A 23,831-nucleotide genomic window follows, 5' to 3' on the forward strand; every position below is an offset into this window, starting at 1 on the left:
CAGCCCCTCTCTGGTTGACTTTTAATTGACTTCCTGTCGTATTTGACTCGAATTGCTAATCCACATGGCTCCTTTAGGAAAGTACATTATATCAGGTTAGCTTCAAAACAACAGAAATTTATTTCTGCAGTTACAGAGACTGTGATTAGAACTCTGTCAGTGTGGTTGGGTTCTGATGAGTGATTTCTTCTGGGCTGCAGACTGCCTTGTTCTCATGTGTCCTCACATGTTAGAAAGAAACATGCAGCTCTCTGGGATCTGTTTCGGAAGAAGGCCATTCAAGCCAAAGGTCCCATCTCATATGCCATCTCACTTAGGATCAGGACCCCAGCATAAGTGTTTGGAGAAGGTAGAGATATAAAAATGTATCTGCTGCACTCATATCATCCAATATTATTTCTGATTTTTGTGGTTTGAAGCGATTATATTTAGTGTTTTTCATGGTTGATTGGCCTGGTCTGCTTATTTCCTCAGCTTACTTTTGGCTTCTATTTCTTAAGCCATCAGGAACCAGACTCATATTTCTGACATAGTCATCATCTGCTTCCCACTTCCAGCAGCTATAAAATACCTTCCCCTACCTCCCTCAATATCCTCCCAATTCAAATGCATTTACTCAGATAGAATACTAACAAGGATTCAACCACCCATGAGTAAATATAAACAGTAACAGAAGGCAAGGCAATGTTTGTAATTCAGCTCAATAGACTTCACTGGCAGGAAACATCCTGCAATAATAAATCTTTTGATTGCTGAGAAACATGGTTCAAAAGAAAAAGGGAAGTAATGTTTCATATTCAGACAGGAGTCCAGGAACAACTCTTGTAAACTTAAGAATTGTACTCTCCCTGACCCTTTTAAACAGAGCTTCAGCCAGATGGAACGAGTGAAGGATTTGCTATGCAGGCCTGGGTTTGGATCATGGTCTTAACCCTGTGGCTTTGGGCCAAGGATTTAACTTCTCTATTGCTTAGCTTTCTTGTCTTTTAAATGTCAGTAATCAGCTAACAGATTTGCTGAAGAGATGAGAAATAGCATACAAAACTTTGTTCCACTGAGGCCCCAAAATAAGATGCCTCTTTGTTGCTGGGGAACATGGAAGGTCTTGGCAAGGGGTGAGGGCTTTTTTTTAAATACAACTAAAGCACTGGGCTAGGCAGAAAGTGACTGCCCCAGCAATTGCTCCAAGTGCAATGGTGTCAGGACAGGAGGCAAAGAAAGCTCACTCTCTTGGCATGTGAGCAAGAAGGAGCTGAGTGGGTGAGTACATGACTTTTTTCTGACCGCCTCTAACTAGTTTTCACCTGGACTCTGGGTTCCCACAGTCAAGCTGCCAAGCCAGGGACTTCTCAAGGAGCAAACACAATAGCAGCTGTGTTTGAAATCTGTTAACAACATCAAACAACGGAACACCAGTTTTGGAAACTGGAAACATTAAACAATTTCACACCCAACCAAGCCTGACCTTAACACTATAGGACTCACAGCCACCAAAGAATGACTGGACATGAGGTGGTCACACAGACTCAACAAATGAAGGAAAACTAAGGATGACTACAAGATGACATGGAATGTTGATATTTTTCCATGTGAGGCAACAGTTTAAACGGCATAAAAACACCAGCAACCTTACATTATTTGTCCCTTGCTTCTGTTCTCAGGCATCTAAGTACTCATTTTCTGGTTTGTGTCACATACTATTTTAGTAATATCTAATGCTTTTTTATTATAAACATTCATCTACTGACCTGATCCTTTTATCTATACACATATGCTTTCTACTTGCGGAATTGACTTTCTTTGGAAATGTAGTACTGCTTTTATTAATACATTATTATATTTCTAAAAATTGGAAAGTTATGACAAAATACTTCTAGTACTTTCTTTATCTTCTGCTTTTAGTAATGGGCCTCACACAAGTAGAACTCTCTTCAAAGAAGTTTGACTTGAACGGCAGACTCTGATTTTAGTAGCCAGTCTTCTATCTGTGCTAAAAATAAGACAGTACTCTTTACAGTTAGAAGGACAATGTTTCTTGTTCTTTTGTTTTGTTTTTCAGACAGGGTCTTCTGTAGCCCAGGCTGGACTCCAATTCATGATATAACCCAGGAGGAACTCCTGACCCTCCTGCCTCTACCTCCTAAGGGTTAGGATTATCCATATGTCCAACCAGGGTATGTTGTTGGACAATGGTTTCCTTTCTCCCTCCCTCCCTCCCTCCCTCCCTCCCTCCCTCCCTCCCTCCCTCCCTCCCTCCCTCCTTCCCTCCCTCCTTCCCTCCCTCCCTCCCTCCCTCCCTCCCTCCCTCCCTCCCTCCCTCCCTCCCTCCTTCCCTCTCTCCCTCCCTCTCTTCCTCTCTCCCTATTTCTTCTCTTTCAATGATTTCTGAAAAGCCTTTTACTCTGGGTTAGCAATGGTTTGGGAGGGAATTAGTAATTGTCAATATTTATGCTTGATTTCTTTTTTTTTTTTTTTTTGGTTTTTCGAGACAAGGTATCTCTGTGGCTTTGGAGGCTGTCCTGGAACTAGCTCTTGTAGACTAGGCTGGCCTCGAACTCACAGAGATCCACCTGCCTCTGCCTCCCGAGTGCTGGGATTAAAGGCGTGCGCCACCAACACCCGGCTTTTATGCTTGACTTCTAAATCAATATATTTTTATATTAACTTGGAAAGGTAACTCAGATTCTGTTTTGGATTTTTTTTAAAGATTTATTTATTGATTATGTATGCAGTGTTATGCCGGCAAACATGCCTGCAGGCCAGAAGAGGGCGCCAGATCTCATTACAGATGGCTGTGAGCCACCATGTGGTTGCTGGGAATTGAACTCAGGACCTCTGGAAGAGCAGTCAATGCTCTTAACCTCTGAGCCATCTCTCCAGCCCGGTAACTCAGATTCTTAATACATACATATGTGTGTGTGTGTATTAAAAGTGTGTGTTTAAAAAATATACATATAGTCCCAAAGATATTTACCAGCAAGGATATATTATGAAGTAAATTGAAACAAAAATTTGAAAGAATCTGAATGTTCTATAATATAAATAGAATATTAATTATATAACCTGTCAAATATTAATGACACAATTATAGTCATTAATAATATATTAAATACTTTAAAGCATCTTTTATTAATTCTTTAACAAATTCAGCATATAAGCATTTGATCTTGATCCCACCCACCCCAGACTTATAGAAATCTGCTAAGAACTGGAAGCCACTCTTCATGGTATAGGAATTAATTTCCTTGGCTCCTGATGCATCAGAACCATGATGAGATTTTGAGTTCTAAGAAAAGGACTTAGGGTATAATGAACCTCTAAGACTGAGGATATAGCTTTTGTTAATCTAGACTGTGGGAGGCCTGTGATCTCCTAGGAGCACTGTTAGGCTTTCAGCATCACAGACACAGATAGTGCTAACTCTGTGTTGTATGTTTAGTCACTGTATTTTTAGAGTCCAAATAGAATGTTGAAATTAGAACTGCTACAGAATCCACATCTTTCCATTGCATATTAGACCTGGTCCAGTTCTAGCTTCATATATGTAACAGACTTACTATGGGAAATATAAACCACCAGCAAGACTGTAGAATAATAGATTCCTCAGGAATAATATAACATTTTATCGACCCTAAGGGAAGTAAATACATTTTGGGGAACATTTTAAAAGAGAAAAATCAAGATAGAATTGAACTTTGTGTCTTTTTTTTAAAGCTTAAAAAATAACTGTATTTTTAGGTTTGGGTGGGGCTATTTCAGAAGAGTTTGCTTCTTACATGGTAGCTGCCATATCTCAGGCACTCTGCCAGGTACCTTAATATTAAAAAAAAATACCTGTTTTTTTATTTAAATTAGAAACAACCTTGCTGGGCTTTGTCTTTAGAAAGTGTTTCTTATATGTAAAAGAAACATTCTCAGCATAGTTCTTCAAAAAAAGAAAAAGGAAGAAGAACATTGCCTGGCAGGTGGAATAAATTCTCCCAAAGTACCAACATCAGTGGAGGCTGAAAGCCTCTGATGTCAGGCTGAGACAGTGAGTAAATAAACCAGATCAGGGAATAGCAGAACACAACATCCAGGAAGGGCTTTCCCAAGTCCCTTCAGAGAACAATTAGATTAAGTATGGGAACAGAGAAAGTCTTGGTAGTGTCAATCAAGGTAAACGAAGAACAGACCTGTTGTTAACAAAGGCCCAACACATAAAAGAACACCAGATATGGGAATTGGTGCTACAACAGTGACCCCTGCTGGACCCCATCTTATTTTTCTAGACGTTAAATGAGGGCTCCCATAAGCATTAATCAAATCTTCTTAAAGCCTAATAATTGATTAATTTTTCCAGAATGTCATACCACATATTTTGATCATAGTCAATGCCCCCAGATACACCCTCAGAGAACATTTGAATTTGAAAGCTGAAATTAGGTTCAGAGAACATTTAGTATTGTTCATTTCACAGACAGGTTCTGTGATTTGCTTTAGACCACACAGCTAGCTGCAGCTGCTAGACCCCTGTTCAGTTCTTGGGGTGTTTATCCAAGAAGAGTTTTCTGTCTCTACAAAAATATCTGTAGCATAAAGACTGTGGTGGCCAAGCAAGATTTCTGGACTTTACAGGGGTTTACAAACACTTCTCTGGGCCATGCTGCCTTGGGGGCCCCACCAATCTGAGTAGCCTTGGGTAGCAAGCTTTCTTGTCTGATTATTTTTGGACTGCTAGCCCAAAATAATGGCCCAGAGACTTATCATTAATTATGAAAGTTTGGCTTTTGCTTAGACCTGTTCCACTAGTTCTTATAACTTAAATCAACCTGCTTTTATTAATCTAAGCTCTGCCAAGTGGCTCAGTTACCTCTACTCTGTACCACATATCTAACTTCCTCAGAGTTCTGATGGCATCTCAGGGCACCTACATTCCCCTCCTCTTCCTTTCTCTCTCTGGAAATCCTGCCTATCTTCTCTTGCCAGCAATTGGTCATTCAGCTCTTTATTAAACCAATCACAGCAACACATCTTCATACAGAGTACAAATATCCCATGATATTCCCCCCTTTCATCTAAATGAAAAAAAATGGTTTTTAACTCTAACATAGTAAAACTAAATACAATAAGAACAATTATCTTTTTTAACCTTTTTATTACTTTAATTTTAAATAGCTTGCTTCACATGTCAACCCCAGTTCCCTCTCCCTCCCTTCCTCCCGCACTCCCCACTATCCCCCCCAGCCTCCCACCCTATCCCCACTTCCTTCCACATAGGGAATATCCAGAGTCTGTCACTTCACTCAGGGCAGGGTCCAGGCACTCCCCTAAGAGTCCAGGCTGACAGAGCATCCTTCTTTGTGTTATGGACACACGAAGTCCATTTGTATGCCAGGAATAAACACTGATCTACTGCCCAGGGCCCCATAGGTTTCCCAGGCCTCCTCACTGACTCTCACACTCAGGAGATCTGGATCAGTCCCATGCTGGCCTCCCAGCTGTTGGTCTGGGGTCCAAGAGCTCCCTCCTTGTTCAGATCAGCTGTCTCTGCTGGTTTCACCAGCACATTCTTTGCCAATTTGCTCATCATTCCTCTCTCTCTGTCACTGGGTTCCATGGGTTCAGTTCAGTGTTTAACTGTGGGTGTTAGCCTCTGCTTCCATCAGTCACTGGATGAAGGCTCTAGGATGACATATAGGATAGATGTCAAGTTCATTATCAGGAATGGGCATTTAAGGTAGTTCTCCACTATTGCTTAGCTTGCCAGTTGGTGTCATCCCTTTAGACCACTAGAGGTCTCTCTGGTGCCAGATCTCTCTTCTAACTGATGACTCCCTCTATCACGGTATTTCTCATCCTGTTCTCCCCTTATTTTACCCCCCCCACTCAACCTTCCTGTTCCCCCATGACCTACTCTCTCTTCCTCTTCTCCCCCTCTTCCCAGCTCCCACTCCCCCCACCCCACCTCTCGCCATGTTCCCAATCTATTCAGAAGATCTTGCCTCATTCCTCTTCTCTGGGGTACCATGCATACCTCTCTTATGGTCCTCCCTGTTTCCCAGACTCTCTGGCAATGGGATTGTAGGCTGGCACTCCCCTGATCATGTCTAATATTCATAGATGGGTGAGTACGTACCATGTTTGTCTTCTTGTGACTGGGATACCTCACTCAGGATGGTTTCTTCTAGTGCTGTTCATTTGCCTGCAAATTTCAAGATTCCATTGGTTTTTCCCCCCGCTGAGTAGTACTCCATTGTAAACACATCTTCTTAAGCAACTTAAGCTTTTATGTTTCTCAACCCTATAAACTTTACATCTCTTATATAATTTCTTTTTTGAATTTAATAACAAAGAAAACTTCAACTATAATTATCTAGTTTTCAAACCAATCAAGACCAGAGAAGGACATGAAGAGGAAGTTAACAGGTAAACAAGAAGTGTAGAGCAAGCAGCTTCCCAAACTATAGACATGACAGAGACATCTGGCTGCCTGGACAGTCACCTACATTTCCACTGCAATACCTGACAGACTTTTCTGTGAATCAGAAGTTTTGAAGGGTTGTCTTATCTTGTCTTGGCAAAGTCTAGCAGTTACCTTCTTTTGTGTCCTCCTTGTCCAAATTTGAGCAGTATAATGTCAGCAGTCAAGACAAGGACAATTTCTTTGCTCAGTGACTAAATTTGTCACAAATTAAAGCAAACTCCATAAGGAGGTTCTTTGATGCCCATCATCCTTTTTTGAAGTAAACTGGTGCTGCTAGGAGCAGAAGTGTCTCAATGTCATGAATAGCCTTAAGTTACTAAAACATCTTAAATGTCATATTTTATAGGTCTCTGAAGTGTTTGAAGACAATTTGTGTATCTAAAATATATTTTTCCTTGACTTTGAAAACATACCTAACATGACCACAAATTTGGTTGTTAGATGACTAACAATGTATTTCTTAATTACCCTAATTAGTTTGTAATAATAACTTTCAAGGACTGGAAATTTACATTACATTGTCATATGAGCTGCATAGGGACAATATCTTAAACAAGAGTAGAAGCATGTATATAGTATAATATAAATAACCTTAAATTAATACCGATATATAAACTGCATGCCAAAGTAAAATACTTAAGACTAGTAGTTGCTTTTTTTAGTTTAAAAGTAAATTCAGTAATCTACCCTCTTATCCTATCATTTATATATCCCCCCTTTGTCCAGTCTCTGTGTGATGGGGAAGTGCAAGGCTTATTCAAAGTCCTAGCTGGTATAGTTTGTGAGGCTAGACCATTTCAGCTAGCAGCTTAGAAGTTGTTTTGGATGTAGATTTTTGAGGCAACCATAACAGAGGCATTCAGAGAGGCTGGGTCACCTGGGCTACTTGTCTTCATTCATGTCTTGTACTTTTGTTCTGAAAACACCCAGACTTTTAAAGGTAACATACATATTTTCATTAACACAAGTATAGAATATGTGGTGTGTACAAATCAGCTAAAGATGATTCCTTGTTCTAGGTTTGACCAGGTAAAAGACATCTGTCAACTTTATAAATCTGTTTGGACTACAACCAAACTGTCCTGAGGACTCTGTAGCCAACAAGATTTGTCATATCTCATCCAGTCTCAGAGCCGCTGCCATAGTGGAGGGAACAGCACATATGTCACCCATATTGTAGTTCTTCTTGGTTTCCTCTTTCGTGTCTGCAGCCAATATTTCCAGAAGGCCTCTTCCAGTCAAATCTGATCTTCATTAATTTTGAAGAAATTCATAGCTTTTTGTTTCTTTTGGAAACAAAGCATAACCTCTCTCCCAGTGCAATACATTTCCTGAATTCTATTCTAAAATGAAAACATACATAAAATATATAGGCTGGTTTATTTCAGTAGCTTTTTCTCCAATCCAATATCTCTCAGCAGCTGTCATTCACTCATCAGCATTCAAAAAACGGGAAGAGGGCAAAGCAGCATACAGGATCCAGATATCCTGTGTATTACTCATCCTTATGTGGCTTATTTTTTATATCACTTTACTCTCTGCCCCTTTCAGGTCTGCAAGAAATGGCAGGAGCAGCTCCTAACTGTCCCAGCCTCTGGGAGGCTGCCGAATGTCTATCTAGTCTCTGGACCCACAAGCTGTTCAAGTTCTTGGCTGTGTTAAAGGAGTCCATCTTTGTATACCACAAGCACCAGGTCTTGAGAGTCTGAGGTCACCTGGAAGCCACCTCTGACTCCACATTCAGATTTTTTTCCAGCTTTTTCAGGCCTTGTGTAGATTTATGTGCCCCGCATTGGGCACTAAATGCAGTAATACTTTGTTGTCAAGACCACTGGCCCCCAAATAATGACACAGATGCTTATTATTAATTATGAAAGCTTGGTCTTAGCTTAGACTTGTCCCACCAGTACTTAGAATTTAAATTAACCTGTTTTTATTAATCTATATTCTGACACATGGCTTATTACCTCTCTTTCATGCTGGGTCTCCCTGGTGTCTTCAGCACACCTAGCTTCATCTTCAGTTCCTCTCTCACCTTGGAAGTTCTGCCTACTCTCTCCTGCCTAGCTATTGACCACTCAGCTCTTTACTAAACCAATCAGAAGGTGCCTTGGGAAAGACACATCTTCACAGGTACAAAGATTATCCCACAACAGGATCTCTGTGACACAAGACAACAGTGGGCGATCCAACAGGAGTTCAGTGAGAGCCCATTATTGGTGGTTTAGCAGAAACCAGAGGCCTTGAGCCAGTCCAATGACCCATGGTAGCAAACACTTGCAAGTAAAGATGAATGGGCTAAAGGGTGAACTGTGACTCAGTGGGTCACACCACAGCTTGCACAACAAGATCCTTCTCCGTTTTTTGTTAGTTTGTTTTTGCTCTTTTTGCTTTTCTTTTAAATGTGGTTTTATTTTGGGAAGAGGTTGCAAGGGAAGAGGGCGGGTGTCAGGGACTGGGAGGTACGTGGGGTCAGAGGGCACGATGTGAAATCCACAAAGAATCAGTGAAAGTAAAAAGAGAGAGAAATCCAAGTCAGTTATATTCAACATTTAGACAAAAATAAGTTACAGAAGCTCGTAGTTTTAATAATGCCAACTAATAAAGCAGTGAGATGGCATGCCCCCTCAAAAGCCCACCCCTCTTACCTGGCTGACCGCCATTAGACAGCACTTCAATTTCCCATGTGTGTGACTCATCCTCCCTTAGGGCTGTATTTTCTCTCCTCTGCTATGTTCATGTTTTTGAAACAGTTCTTTGGGTGCAAGTGTGGTTTTAAGTGTTTTCCTTTCCTCGACTCCTAAACCTCAGTGGTGATGCAGACTAGGCACAAGGCTAAGAGGAAATGACAAGGCTGGTCCCTCTCCTTATGTGTTCTGATGCCTGCCTTGTACCCAGTGCTCAGGGCTCACCCATCCCCCAGGGTGTTCTCCAGCTTTCTTCCATCAATCAGCATTTCTCCTCTACTCCAGACACCTGAGTTGCCCACACACATCGTGGGCACAGGTGTGTGTTTCCTCACTCTGTCTCAGCACAGAGGGTGAAGGTTTCACAAAGCACCCACGCCTTCTCCGTTGCACTTTTTACAAGTTGTGATAATTTGGGATAAAAATGCCCATTGTGCTTACTTTGCACTGTGGCAGTGACGACTTCCACACCATTTTCCCTCTCTAACTATGCCCAGCTTCCTTTTCTTTTTACTCCCCCCCCCCACACCATGTGCAGGGAACACAGAAGTTGACAGGTTTTAAATTGTTCCATGTTTTAAAGAAAAGACAGTGTTTTCGTCTTGCAGAAAGTGGAGGAAGGCTTAAGTAAAGACAAGATAGAAGTGTGTCCGCTTGTGGTGCCCAGCCTGGAAAGGTGGTTACAGCGGTTTCTCCAAGGTCAGTACTGTCAGGCACACCTGAGGCTGCCACTAAGGAAGGTGGCAAGCCAGAGGGTGCATGGCTTCACCTGACTTCTCTTTTCACCTGGCAGACACAGTGTGGCAAGTTGGGTTCCGTATTAATTCATGAGCAAGCATTTGCTTGGCAAATTAGTGAGAAACTTAGAGGCACTTTCAAAAACAGAATAAAGGTGGTCTGAAGAGCAGTTTCAGGGTGGACTTCGGAGTGGGCAGAGTCAGGGGATTCCTATCTCAGGCAAACATCACTGCTGGATCAACAGTGAATGAGACTTTCTCTAATCAAGTGGACCATTCCATATGGGCTCTCATGAGGTGCCAGCTCCTCTCTCTGACTTCCTGGTGCTTGTACAGTTGGTTTATGAACACACGGCTGTGGGGAAAACACGCTTGTTACATGTGGCTTTAGAAGACAGACTGCCCTTCAGCAAGGCTGTTTGGCCTGCAACCACTGGTGAATGCCCCTTTCACTAAACAGGAACCAACACTAAGTCACTGTGGTGGCATCACTCCCTGGCCTTGCCTGATACCCAGTGACAGACGGATTACACTAGAGTTGTATCACCACAGAACAACTTGCCTTCTTTCCCTGTAACATTTCTTCTGGTACTACTATCCATGCAGTGACAGCCTGCTATAACTCCCGTGGAATCTCTTAGAACTCTGTGCCTGATGAAGGAGCCTCATTTAAGAATGATTTGGAGGGACAGTCTCCTTACTACAGAAAGATACAATGGTGAAACAAATTCTTTATCATTTATTTATGTTGTCACATGTGAAGCTGCCCCACAGTTACAATAGGTTCTTCGAGTCATCAACCAATATATATATATATATATATATATATATATAATTTTTCTCATAGCTGGAGTACTTAGCTAAGAACCAAAATGTAGAAGTGATTGTGGTTCTGTTGTTTTAGTCTTTTTGTTTTATCCACAAGCTCTTATTTCAATCCCATGGTGCAGTGCTCTTATAGTCAAGTGAAGAATAATTCTTTTAAGAAACACTAGACAATTCCAGGCTGTTCCTTCACCACATGCTCTGCGTGCAACTGAAATGACAATCAGCAATCGATCCTGATTACAAGAAAGGGGTTGGTACTGGACAGCAGAGGGGGGAGGATATTTTGCCTAGAAGCCAAGGGAGTCCATTGGCCACTCTTTGCATCCGAATCCACTGTGAAGCTTAGTGGGGGATGAGAGGCAGTCAATCAGAATAATCGTGACTAAGAAGATACATCCACAAGTCTCTAAGATAAAGCATCAGCCTGGAGCATCTGTCAGGAGAAAGCCTGTCCATGGTTAGGAAAACATTTGGCAGCAGGAGTTGGAGGCAGTAGATGGTTTTTACATTAGGGTGATTAGGGAAATGATATTTTTTTCCTGAAGTCTTTGCTAGGGATTATATGACACTTTGTTGTGATCACAACAAGAGGCCAAGCCACATCCATTCCTTCTGTAAATATATAGAATGTCTTTTCAGCAACTCCTATTACTTCTTTCATAACATTTTATGCAATGCCAAGGATACTCAGCAAGAGAGTGTCACAGCCAGAGCCCAATATTCAGGGTTTCTTACAGAAGCTATAAGATTACCATCATCTTCTTTCTTGATGGAGGATCTTGCTGTGTAGTCTAGGCTGGCTTGGGACTCACTTGAAGTCACTTGTGACAATCCCCCTGTTCTGTCTGGTGAGAGCCAGATAACAGGTGCACACCGCCACACCGTGCTAGGAGTTACAATCACTTACATTTTCTACAGTGATAAATTTGATTGTTTTATGTGTATGAGTGTTTTGCTGCACATATGTCTGTGTGCTGCATGTATCCCTGGTACCCAGAGGTCAGAAGAGGGTGTAGGATCCCCAGAATCTGGAGTTACAGATGGTTGTGAGTCACCATATGGGTGCCAGGAAAGGAACCCAGATCCTCTGCAAGAGGAACAACTGTTCTTAATTGCCTACCCACTCTCCAGCCTGCTACAGCCAACTTAAGAATAGTCTGTAATTGACATGCTTATCATAATAAGCAAGACTCCCTCCTACCAATTTTAACTTTTGAGAGCAGTGGTCTTAACGAGACAGTGCATTAAAGTCACCTGAAAGTTTTAAATTAGTGTGGATTCTCCTGGACAGTTAGGCTCTCTGAGGGCAAGTCTCTTCCTAAAATTCTCCGTTTTGTTCTAATGTACACCCATGGTAGGTGTGACATCTCTCTCTCTCTCTCTCTCTCTCTCTCTCTCTCTCTCTCTCTCTCTCTCTCTCTCTCTCTCTCTCTCTCTCTCTCTCTCGTGTGTGTGTGTGTGTGTGTATAAACAAAAAATGGGCATCATCAGAGTATCAACCCTGGGCATAAAGTGGGGATCAACAACACACTGCCTATGTACATGTGATTGTACATGTTCTCACCACACACAGTTGTGTGAGGTAATACACATGTTAACTGCCATGATTTAACCATTAGAAAATGTGTAATATTTTGAAAACTCATATTGTCTACCATATATACTTTGGGGGGGGTTGAGACAGGGTTTCTCTGTGTAGTTTTGTGTATGTATACCAGGCTGGCTTCGAACTCACAGAGATCTGCCTGCCTCTGCCTCCTGAGTGCTGGTATTAAAGGCGTGTGCCTCCACCATCTGACTTACCATATATATTTTTAACTTGTTAAAGTATAAATCTCAAAAATATATTGTAAAACATTTATGAGACAAGACAGTGTATTTGAACATCTTTTGTTGTGTCTGGCACATGATACAAAAATAATAAATGGTAGCATTGATAGGGAGAGAGTGGGCTTAGAGATCCATGAGATCTGTCTTTCAATCTTAATAATTTTTATCTTCAGTCTTTGGTAAATCAAATGTTCTGTGCTTCTGTTTCCTAGGATAATTGTTAGAATTATCTCATCTTAGTGACTTACCAGCGTTAAATAAAAGCTGCCCTGAACCTGACTCATTTCTCTATTGATTGTGACCCAGCTGGCCCAGCAGAATTGCTACAAAAACAGCGTGGGGGTATTCCTTGTACATATAAACATCCTATGGTAGGTGTAGAGTGTATAGGCTCTGTGATCAAAATAATACATTTTATAGATCGTGGTGTCTATACTTGCCTATATTCTACTGTATGGTAGCATATGATTAAACATCACGATTTTTCGGGCTGGCAGGTTCAAAGGGAAGTCCAACTCACTAGGTCAGTGAGCTGAAGGCAGATACAGCATCAGGCATCTTCTACCCTGTTGTGAGGGAGAGCTGCTGCCTGGACCTGACCCCACCTATGGAGCAAGGTAGCCCAGAGCACATGGATGGGAGTAGGCAGGCCACACTGTTGCCAATGACTTGTGAAATCAAGTCTGCGATAGTCGTGAGCTACCTGCTTCTTAGGGCTGTCAGGGCTATAGTAGGGGGGTTTGCAATCAAGAGGGAATGCGTCAGCAGTGTTAAAACAAACATCCCTGCTCCATCTGGAGAACAAACTCTATAAATAGGAGATCTGAACATGGCTCACACCAGCCCCTTGTATAATTATCTGTCTTCACAGGCTGTGCTTGGCACGTAGGATTGAAGAACCTGGAACTGCTCCTGCCATACACAAGATACTCAATAAGTGTTCCTTGAGCTGAACGGACTGGTGTCCTCTTCCAGGAACACTTCCTTGATTGGAACTAGATGTTAACATTTACTGGGTCTCACAAAGTGCCTGGCTCTGTACTAGGCACTGTATATAGAGATCACCTCATCCACTTGGCAAACTCCTGTCCATCCTTCAAGATGTAGCTCAAATGTCACCTGTTCTGTGAAACCTTCTTGACTGTCTCCAGCAAAGTCCCCTGTGCTTTTCACTGACAGCTCTTTGCTCAGCCATCAGAAGACGACTTACCACAGTCAACTTGAGCATATCTGCTTACCAGTCTCCCACACTGGAATGTGAGGTCATCATGTCTTTAGTAAGGTTTTTTGGGTAGTGAGACTTAACTTGGAACCAGGGAAGCCTTGTAATTTTGCTGACTAACAAACAAGTCACATTTAATGCATTTTTTTCAAAGAATGTTATCTTTATAGACATAAAGCCAGCTAATATTTTCCTATAAACAAGGAGGGGGAATTTTTATGTAACTGAGAAAGAATGAATATTCTATTCTCACATGTCAGCTTTGCCATCTAGTAGCTTATAGGAGGTGCCTAACACGAATATACTAGTATCTACTGTGCAACCAAACTCATGTTCTCAGGATATCTATTTTACCAGGCAACCTTGTGCTGGCAGGTTACAAAAGACTGTAACAAAGCAAACCATGGGTAGATTTGTACACACACACACACACACACACACACACACACACACACACACACACACAGAGCTCATTTCCTCTGAAGTGTTACCACCCACAAATTCAGCTAAATGCAGATGCTGCTCACCTAACATCAAGGAGACATCCTGACAAGTCCACCATGAATTAAAAGTAACAAGTTGCCAGCACTCCAGAGGCAGAGGCAGGCGGATCTCTGTGAGTTCGAGGCCAAGCTGGACAGACAGCCTCCAAAACAATACAGAGAAACCCTGTTTCATAAAATCCAAAAAAAAAAAAAAAAAAGTAACAAGTCAAGACTGCGTGTGATCCATGCAGCCTACCGAATGGCCTCACTCAGCTATAGAACCCTGTGGAGGGTGGCTATTTACTTCTGTGATGGTGTGACAGGCCTGTGGCTTGCTGCCACTGTTGCTGCCTGGCATTGCAAGAGTAACACACTGCATATTGCTAGCCTGTGGTAGAGTGTATCTTAAATGTGTCTCAACAGTTCATATGCTAAGGGCTTATTTACCAGCCTATAGGGCAGTCGGAGGTGGGACAGTGGGAACCTACTCCTGAAGGTGTCATAGACATCTCCTCCCCCTTTTTCTCCCCTCCCCTCCTGGCTATCGTGAGGTGTAACTTCTCTTTATAATTATATCATTTCGTCCTAAAATTTGCTTTTGTGTTTCCAAGTTTCGTTCACTACTTTTATCATTTTATATTAGCACATATAATTTTGCCCAGAGATATCATAAATTATTTAATTGATCCCAATTGTGGGATCATTTCCAACTTTCTCCGTTACAAGGTTTGGGTAGCTCTTTGAGAGTTTTCAGTATTTGATCAAAGGGTTAAATTCAGCCTCCTCTTGGGAAATAGATCTTTCTGTGTCAAAGGCCGTGGAATGTTTAAAATTCAAAGTATCAAGAGCTGGAAAGATGGCTCAGTGAGTAGAGAGCTTGGTCTGCATGAAGGTCTGTGATCAGATCCCCAGCACCCACATAAAGCCAGGAGTGGCAGCAAGCTGTCTGAACCTCAGCGCTGAAGGGTAGACACAGACAGAGCTGTGCGTCCTGCTGTCTAACTGACATGGCAAGCTCCAGTTTCGGTGGGAGAGCCATGGTAACAAAACAAACAAGCAGCAAATGATGGGGAGCGATGAAGGAAGGCAACTGACACCAAGGATTGACCTCTGACCTCCACATTTCCACACACCTGTGAGCACACACACACACACACAGATGAAATGTAAAATTTACATTTCTATGGCCTTACTCATTTTTTATCAATAAAATGAAATATATGAGACAGCTAACTTAAGAGGAAAAAGGTATATTTAGCACACATTTCTAGATCTTTCTACCCAAGATCAGGAGGCCCATTGCTTTGAGCACCTGACAAGACAACATGCCATGTGGAAATGCATGTTCCAACCTCGGCACCCACCAGGAGGGCAAGAGCTTTGTTTTTCTACTTCCACCCTAACAGATCACAGAGAAACTTGTTTCCCTGGTAATTTCATCTTGCTTTTATTTGATTATGAGTTTAAACATGTTTTCATAGATTTATTACAAATATGTAGTTTTTCATCTTTTTTTTAATTGGGTCGACTATTATTTTCAGGAGTTCTGATTTAAAGGCAAGAAGAAATCTGGTTTTTTCCCCTATCCTCCTCCCTGTTGTGTTTGGATGCTCAGGGGATTCTATTTGGGGTTGTGTTTGATTGGCTGGTGCTATATGTGCCTTGCAGCTGTAAACCACCAGAACAGAATATAATATAATATGATGGCTGTTTTAAGAAATTAGCCACCATAGTGTAATACCATGATACCTAAGAGACGGAAAACTAACCAAAAAGTGCTGTGGTGTTAAAGCCACCCTAGAGGTGCATTTTGGACCACCGTACAAATAGGAAGTCAGGCAGTTACATAAATCTTGCTAAATAAAGGAAGTAGAGACCAACACCTGTGGAAGCTCACAGAAGTATACACTAAGACAGGGAGCAATGTGCACAGTGACTGGGACTCTGCAGAGTCCCTAAAGTCAGAAGCAGGTTATACATGAAGCGTATAACAAGCAGCAAGGAAATTTGTAATCAGGGAAAACAGATGATAGCAAGTGACAAATAAAATGAGTCACAAATGATAAAATTTTTAGATGTGGACCATAACAAAACCAATACAACTATACAAATGTTTATTACTTTACCAGAAGACATGAGCATGACAAGGGAAAACGTAAAATGTGGATTTTAGAGAAATAAAAGCATAACAGTTGAAATGGAAACCCTGTCCTTGAGGTTTGTATTACTCTCTTATTTCTACAATAGAGCAGACAGAACCTGAGGGAGGAAGGACTTGCCTTAGTTCTGTCTCAGGACCAGTCTGCCATGGAGAGAATCCGCAGATGGCTGTGGTGGTGGGAACCGTGGTGCAGCTTTGTCAAGTCCTAAGGAATCAGGAAGGAGAAGGCTTGACCTGGCCGGAGGCTTGTGAACAATCCCAAAGGCCTGCCCTAGTGACCCAACCTCAGTCACGAAGCTTGTTCTAAGAACTCCAGAAGCAGTGCCCCCTTGGGGACCAAGTGTTCAAACAGGAGTCTGGAGAGCATTTCATGTTTGAACCATAATAAGATTAGTGAGAAGCATTACAGAAAAAATTAACCTACCAAAAGGCAGAACACTGGTCCCTATCAGAACCAACACAGGAAGAAAGAGCTGAAAAGTAACAAGGACAAAGCCTGTGACTTGTGTGATACTGTTAAACTGTTTACGATCACAATCCTAGGAAAGGATGGGGAGGGGAGAGAAAATGTGTGGAAAAATGGATACCCCCCCAAACTGGATGTAAATTATATACCTCTAAATCTAGAAAACTCAATAAATCCCCAAACACAAAAGGATCAATACTCTATAGAGTATATCATAACAAAAATCTGGAAAATAAGAAAAAGTACTTGCTTAGCATAGATGAGGCCTTTGGCTCAATCTCTAGCGCTAGAGGAAGAAGGAGGGGTTGATGGAGGTGGTGACCTAAAGTAAAGGAAATACTAAAGGAAACTCTTCAGGCCTACGGGACTGTTATCCTCAACTAGGGACCATTTACTTCCTAGAGAACATTTTGCAATGTTTGAAGAGGTTTTCAGGGAGTTTTGCTTGGCCAGCAGTTGTACACGTGTGTCTGTGTGTGGGGTTGGGCATGTGAATTCAGTATCCATGGAGCCAGAAGAGGGTCTTGGATGCTCTGGATCTGGAGTTACAGGTGGTGGTGAATTCCCCAGTGTGGGGCTAGGAAGTCTACTTGCCTCTTCTACAGGAGCAGGATGCACTTTTTTTCTTTTTTGAGACAGATTTCTTTGTGTAACAGCCCTGGCTGTCCTGAAACCCACTCTTAGACCAGGCTGGCCTTAAACTCACAGAGATCCAACTGCCTCTGCTTCCTGAGTGCTGGGATTAAAGATGTACGTTACCCATTGCCCAGAGCAGATTGCACTTATAACCACTGAGACATTTTTCCCGTCTTCAGTACTGAGGTTGAGAGATACTGATTACATAAGACAGCGAAGAACGTGGAAAGTTATAAAGATTTGTAACTGTGAATGATTTCTAATAGAAAATTGTTTGAGCTGAAATGGTAACAGGTTAGATGGTTTTAAAGGGTAGAGGTAAAATACAGAGCATGGGAACGAAGACAGAGAAATGCATTGCTTCAGTGTTTTAAATTGTAGATGTAGTTAGTGACAGTTTTATATATTAAACTCTAGAACAACAGCCACATAAACAAAAACAATCATGCATAATGAATAAATCAGTAATTGATATAAAATGAAATGATGTCTAACACAAAAAAAGATATAAGAAGAAAAATGAAAGAACAGATGGAAGAAATGCATGACAAATGTTAATGCATTAGACTTAAATTGTGTTAATAATCACATTATATTTAATAGTCTAAACACACCAGTTAAAAGGCAGAATGTACAAGCTTAGTAAAAACGCAGTCTCCAACTATTTGAAAATAAAGACATAGATAGGTTGTATATAATGGATGGGAAAGACATACAAACATAAATTTGAAGGAAGCTGGAGAGGGTATATTAATATCAGTTGCGGTGGGGGAGGGGAGATGCTCAGGGGTTAGGACACTGGCTGCTTTTTTGGAGAACCTGCATGGGTTCCCATCACTCACAGTTCTGGGAGGACCCAGTGCTCTCCTGGGCACTCTGTAGACATGCATGCAGGCAAAAAGCATATACATACAAAATAAAAATTTTAATACCAAATGAGGCAGATTTCCAAATGAAGTGACAAAGAGGGTCACCTCACAAGGCTGAAGAGTTAATTTGATTCACTTTGTAATGGTTAATCTTTTCAACATAATTAGACTGAGATGTGTATCTCATGGAGTGGCTTGTGATGGCATTTCCAGAGATAACTAGACCATGAAGGCTTTGACCTAATGAACGCACCAATCCTCTGATGGACTCATAACATCTTGGCACTATTCCAATGTGGTGAAAAGGCGGGATGGGGCTTAGGTGGAGGAAGTGAGTCACAAGGGGGCATGTCACAGGCTATCCATCTCTTGGCCTACTTCCTCCATGAATCCCATCTCTCTGATACCTGCCTGCTAAGATGTGAATTTGCCTACATTCTCCCTAAAACCGTAAGGCAAACTGAATAATTCTCAGCAAGTTGTCTGCTCAGACATTCAGTGAAACGCACAGCCATGGAAGCACTACCATTACAGATGTGCATGCTGTGGAATGGAATGATAAAGTGTAGAGCATAGAAATAGATGAAGTCAAATCTGTCAGAATTGGAAAAGAAAGCAGTTTTCATTATTGTGACGGGAAACTCTAGCATCTCTCTTGTATGAATAGGTTGAATTGATAGAAAGTAAGTGATAGTATGTAGACCTTAAACTTACTAGACTTAGTGACATCTACAGGATTGCAATGCAAAACCAACAATGGAATCCAAAAGTTTTTCAAGTGCTGTACCATTTGCTGTGTAGTCATTGAAATCATGGCAAAGAAAACGTCAAATTATAAGCATATACATGCTCACATTGTCTAACATTCCAAAACTTACATCTATTCACAATTTCTTCCACTATGATTTCATTTTTCAATATTAAAACTTCTGCTTTTTGGTTTTTTGAGACCAGGTCTCATATAGCCTTAGCTGGCCTTTAACTTGCTACACAACTCAAGATGACATTAAACTCCTGATTCTCCTTCTTTTGCCTCTCACGTGCAGGGACGACAAATGTGAGGCACTATGCCCAGCTTAGATTTTGGGGAAATACAAAATCATGATAAGTTCATAGCCTATAGGCCAGAACTCCACTGGGCCATTTCTCTGTCCTTGTTCCATTTATTGTTAATGAATTAACTTTAAATTACACATTTATCATTTGTGTATTACATGTTTGGGTCTCTCTCTCCTTCATTTTCCTGCCAGTATTATGCTGTTTTAAATTATAATATCTTTTAAGAATTTTAATATTAATTAATACTAATTTACTTATTAATATTTACTTAGTGTGAAATATCTATTATTTTTAAAAGAATCTATTGGTAGGAAGTATAAAAATCTTTAAAACTATTAATATTTTAGCTGAAGACTACTTTGCATTTATAGAATAAAGAGGATGGCCTTCTACAATATCGAGTCTTCCTAACAAGAAAATTGTATTGAACTTTCATATTTTCTTCAAATCCAGAGCATACCTTTAATGCTAGCACGAAATAGGAGGAGGCATGTGGAACATGAATTAAAGGCTAGCCTTTGTCAAAAATAAAACAAAGCAAAGCTCTCTTTACAAGGAGAAGCAATTCTTTTCCCCATTGAACATAGGATCCTTTGATTACAAAGCTGCAGGTGTCCTGGCCACATGCATGGATGTATGTGGGCTCAGGGAGAGCAAAGGCACTCCGTGGTTATTGTGAGTTTAACCCTAGGCAGCTTTGGAGCTTCCTAGATGAACTCCTTGAATGGTTGATCAGGTTTCATTTAGTTTTTTTTTCTTCATTGTATTTCCTAGTTAATCACGTTTTACGAAAATAAAGTCATTTCAGAGTGCATTGATTTTGTAACAGACCATCTTGCTTTGTTTTATGCCCTTCTATAGTAGATTCTTTCTGGTAAGGCCTAAAATTACACCTTTTGCACAGAAAACAAAGTTGCCTTTTATTTTCCTATATTTCTGCCTCTTATTTCACTATTTATATAGTTCTTACTAAAACTTCCATAGACATAAATATTAATTTTGACTGAGGATATTCTTAGCATCCTTCTGAATTTCTCAAGATGCCTATTCTAGCTACATCATTAAACACAATGGTGGTCTACCACTTCAAGAAAGCATTACTCATGTTTATGAAAGGCTTTTAAAAATAACAAACAGGGCTAATTAGAGAACTCCTATTTAAATTATGCCAAATGTATCATAGAAATTCATTAAGGATTTATTAATGTTCCTTCTTCCCATTCATCTCTTAATATGTTATTAGATATTAATAGATTATGATTCAGAACCATATTTGCATAACTAGAATGAGTAATCTTGCTAATTATGTAGCTCCTTAAATGCTGCAGAGATCTAGTTGTTAAGATTTAAAATTTGAAATCAACATTCCTTTTTGCTCTCAACACCAGATCTTAGCAGTGGTGTTATAGTAGCTAGCTTTGCTATAAATTTTCCTTACTGGTGTTTGTTCTTTAATTTGGTTTTTATTTGAATTTTAATTCACTACCTTTTCTAATTGTTTCAGAGAGCAGGTTTCAATAAACAAAATAGGAGAACTATGAGTGTATGAAATTTAAAATTCACGGGAGGATTCTGAGTGTCATTGAAGTTGGAGAGGATTAAGGGGCTTTTGAATGGTGCACACAGTATCTCATGCTGGGTTTTTGTGAGAGACTGCGACACTGACTCCAAGAGTTGGACATGTGCAGCCTCAGAGGGCACAGTAGCAGCAGTTCCCATTGCTGGCTCTACAAGGGTCACCTTTATGGACCAAACTCTTTTCTTTTGTTTCAGAGAATAACCTTCACTCTTGGGAAGCCACATTTTGAGTAATAATCAGTACTTTTCCAACCTCTTTGGTCCCTGACAAGACAATAATATGTTTTAAATCTTTGCTTCTATAATCTTCATTACAGTTTTCTTGCATCAAAGTTTCTTACTGTTCTTACTTAAGTAGTTTGCAAATTCATGTCAGAAAACAAGCCTGCCACTAGCAGAGAACAGTAGGCTAGGAACCAGTCTGAAATGTGTAGCAGTAGAGGGACTAGAAGTTCGACTCCCTGATAGACAGACAGATCAGGAGAGGGGCAATGGGTGCTCAGCTGAGGTGACGGCCTTCCAATATGTCTGGCTTCTTGCTCACCCTCCTCACCTGAGCCAAAACTTGGCAACCTAAAACAAAGGCCTCCTTGTGGTGTTATGATATTTATGATTTATTAAAGCTTGCTTGAGGATTCAGAAAGCAAAGTCAGCCTCAAGCTCTAGAGATCAGGCCATGGTGGTATATATCTTCAATCCCAGGACTCATGAGAGGTATGTAGGACAGGAACAGAGATGGGATTCATTCACCAGCCACATTGAGGATGGAAAGGCATTCAGTCTGAGAATTAGTCTCTAGCTATGTTGAAGAGAGCACAACAGTCTGAGGAGCAGTGACGTTGGAGCAGTTTGAGGGTCACCTCTTTGGTCTGAACTGAGGTATAGTTCATCAAGCAGCATGGCTGTTTAATCTAAACTAACCTATAAAACTAACACATGTTTTTCATTTGATCAGATATAAGTTGCCAAAGGAGAACCTCCCCAAAATTTAGGGTTTTATTTCTGTCTTTTCAGGAGAATAAAGGTATCCATCGAAAGAATCCAAAGACCACTGGACAATTGAGATATCTGAAGAAAAGGGACAGATAATCCTAAGGAGTAAATTGATCTATTGGAACATCATATTTCCAAAAGGATAAAATTCCAAAAACCTTCCAATATGTTTGTCTCTGCTTTTCTCTACAGACAAATAATGCAAATGGTTCTTTTCTAGTCCTGGTCCAATTAAAGATAAAAGCTGGCTTTGGAGTTGGAGGGTGGCTTTCTCCTTCTCTATACCCAAGCATGCTTGTTAAAGAAAACCAGAAATCTCTGTTTCATGCCAGAAGAGCCACCTGATATGGAAGAGAAGAAAAACAAATATTTAAGGGCTAATATATTACCACCAATCCCTTAATCCTTTGGTTTTTTATTTACTTTTATTATTATTATTTTTATTTTCCAGTTTAAATTTAGATAAGAAACAAGGTTGCTTCACAAGTCAGTTCCAGGTCCCTCTCCCTTTCCCTCCCCTCCTCCCGTGCCCTCCCCCCCCGTTATCCCCTCATTCCCCCAGGGAGGGTGAGGCCCTCCATGGGGGTGTCCATAGTCTGTCATTTCATATAGGGCAGGGCCTAGACCCTTCCCCAAGAGTTCAGGGTGAGAGTGCACCTCACATTGTTCTATGGGAGTCTAAAGTCCGTGTGTATACTTGGGATGGGTACTGATCTGCTGCCCAAGGCTCAATTGATTACCTAGGCCTCCTCACTGACACCCAGATTCAGAGGGTCTTGATCAGTCCCATGCTGGATTCCCAGGCTGATGATCAAAGAGATTAAGACTGGGCTGGTTTAACCCCCAGAAACAGCTGACCAGACAAAGGTTAACTCTTGAATCCTTTGGTTTTTATATTGACTTTTTTTTTGAGACAGTGTTTCTCTGTGGCTTTTATGTCAATTTTTAACAGCTTTTCTTAAAGCATAAATATATTTATATAAAATTATAAGATTAATATATATATTTTAAAGTTTTTGTCATGATATTAATGGTCATATAGAACTTGAGATAAGCCCTGCATTTTCCTATTATGCAGAGACTGAGCAAAATTGATGCAGCTTGACAGTTAATCCAATTTGTCTTTTCAGGAAACCCTAAAGATGCCATTGCCCGCCCACACCCCACAGATAACAAGAAGTAACTTTAAAAACAGGATGACTACATTCCCAAGAGGTTGAGTGGGTGTTTTTTGGTCACTCATTGTGTTATGGATATTTATCATTGTTTAGGGAGATTGGTTACAAAATGCTGTTGATTACAGTAGTCAGGAAGAAAGTTGAAGAAAGGGTTTCCAGGTTTTTGTTTTGAAGAAAAAAAAGGGGATACAGATATAGGATTAAAAAGGTAGGCTATTGAATCTACTTTTAAAAAGCAACTACCAGTTTTAAATATTTTATATTGGATTGGACTTCTGCATATATTGTATGCAAATATTGAATATTGATACAAATTTGAGATTAATTTGTTAAGACATATTGTACACACTCACATATATATGCATATATAATATTATTCAAGGTATTATACCTATACAGCTCATTTAGCAAGGTAATACAAACTTCTAGTTCTTGAAAGTCTTTATTACCAGCTATATAAGATAATAAATACAGGTAATTTGTAATTGAACTTGTAATCACATTAGGTATGTCTTCAAAGTCAAACAGAGATATATTTTATAGGTCATCTTCAAACATTTGAGAGATCTACAGAATATGACATCTAAAATATTTTAATAACAGAGGTCCATTTTTTTTATGACAATGAGACATGTC

At 40.5% G+C, this 23,831-nt stretch overlaps 1 long non-coding RNA gene across 1 annotated transcript; it reads left to right on the plus strand.

Moving 5' to 3' along the window:
* Positions 1–1,109: 1,109 nt before the first annotated feature.
* LOC121142645 lies at positions 1,110–22,179 on the plus strand. Its single transcript, XR_005879674.1, has 2 exons — positions 1,110–1,260; positions 22,039–22,179. It is a non-coding gene; the product is annotated as an uncharacterized LOC121142645 (long non-coding RNA).
* The last annotated feature ends 1,652 nt before the right edge of the window (positions 22,180–23,831 follow it).

Source organism: Mesocricetus auratus, unplaced genomic scaffold (assembly GCF_017639785.1).
Source record: "Mesocricetus auratus isolate SY011 unplaced genomic scaffold, BCM_Maur_2.0 Super-Scaffold_100010, whole genome shotgun sequence".
NCBI classification, from domain to species: Eukaryota; Metazoa; Chordata; class Mammalia; order Rodentia; family Cricetidae; genus Mesocricetus; species Mesocricetus auratus.